Genomic DNA, 1,920 nt, shown 5'->3' with positions numbered 1-1,920 from the left:
AAAATTTTTAACGATTTTTGTAGTTCTACAAATTGTAGCCCTACAAAAACCTTTGAAAGGGCGGTGAGGTGTAACGAGCTGTGACTACGTAATCAATTAATATATTTAAATACGCCAGCTTATGGCATGCATTAATAGGAACAATATATCTAATTGCTACAAAAAACCCCGGCGGCGTGCATAGGTGAACATAATAGTAATAATACAAAGGTACCGCACGACGGACTACGGAACACGTGATAGGTATTCCATGATAGATATGAATATTCTGGGGAAACCTAATCGCTGAGCAGTACAAAAATTATGGTTTTTAACAAAATAATATAATCCAGAAATAGTATGATTATTTGAATGACGTCCGAATTGACCTCAGGTGTATGCGGCACGTATACCATTTTTATACTAAAAGTGCCAAAGTAGGGATTTAATAGAATTACCCGACGAGATACGTCGATGGACAAGTGTCCATCAGACGAGCAGCCAGCCTTCAATCGAACAGACATCTATTTCAAATACGCAGTCACATCTCGTTTACAATAAGTTAAACAAAGTTAATATAAAAATTATTATAATATTATTATACTGAATTCAAATAAACAACAAATTATTACTACTTCGGCTTGGTCATTCCAATTTACATCCTACTTTGCAACTGTTGACGGTGGCCCGTTACAATACATTCATCGTTCCACTCAGAATCTAAAATGGCAATGCTTGTAAGTTATTACGCATTTTACCATGGCCATAATATATTTAATATTATATTGATTCTACTCGGAATTCCGTTGTATTTCCCAATTTACGTGTACAATTTGTAACTATACCTACTTGAATATAAATCAATGTTTTGATAATCACTCGTAGCCTGTTATGAATTTATTCTAAACGCTTGAAACCCGAATAAAATATTCCGGCATTCGAGTGTAAAACCTTGTACCTAATCAATATAAGCAAACACATTAAATATGAACGTTAAATTATATCAACTAAAACGAAGAAATAATTCATTAAAAATAGCATTACTATTTACTAGTTAGGTGTCTACTGTCTATGCAATTAGCTTTTATTAACTCATAAGTACTATGTTACTAGGACTGCAATGCGGTTCGCTGATTGCAAGAAATTGAGCTGAGCGAGTTAAACACACCGAAGCTTATTGAACCTGTTTTTTGAATGACATAGATTTGATAGATTCTGATAAATGAAAAGGTACAAATCTATATGACACTATTGTTGGAACATGCTTTTGTTCGAGGAAGCATTTTTACTCTCAAATATAACTCTCAAACATTTATATTTAATACATTTTTCGTAAATATTACAATTGACAAACCAAAATAACAAATTATAACCACGGAAGAACAACACGTTTCAAGTATTTTTGTTTTGAAATTATTGATTTATTGCTGATCTATGTTTCTACAGAAACAAAATTAAGGTATCAAAATTTAGTTTTTTGGTCATTATTCATCGATGGTAGGTAGGACATCGATCAAAACCACTTGTTGGCACTCAGCGATGTCCACACTATCACCGTGCCAAGTTTGGTCGAGATCGGTTAATCCGTTGCAAAGAAGTATGCCGTTTAGTAAACAGCTATCCCGCGTATAAGTTAATATCTATTCAGCTAAGCCCCATGTTAAATATAAAAAAGGTTCGTACTATAAGGCTTTAATAGAGCCGTACTATGGAATTCACAACAAACGGCAGGTTAAAAAATGCAACTAACTATTTAAAATAAAATAGCCCCCTACGACACAACGGCGGCGACCACTTTTAGCACGTGGGTAACTTGCTATTTATTATGCCGACAATGCGGTTGTGGCCAATGTGTACCTAACCACCACTAGTAAATATGTTCAAAACAACTAAAATATGAATTACTTCATTAGTGATATAAAAAAGGCGGGCAAGTGGGTG

The sequence above is a fragment of the Acyrthosiphon pisum genome, chromosome A1 (genome assembly GCF_005508785.2).
Source record: "Acyrthosiphon pisum isolate AL4f chromosome A1, pea_aphid_22Mar2018_4r6ur, whole genome shotgun sequence".
Classification (NCBI taxonomy): Eukaryota; Metazoa; Arthropoda; class Insecta; order Hemiptera; family Aphididae; genus Acyrthosiphon; species Acyrthosiphon pisum.
The sequence above is the reverse complement of the archived record's forward strand: the minus strand, read 5'-3'. Positions refer to the sequence as shown.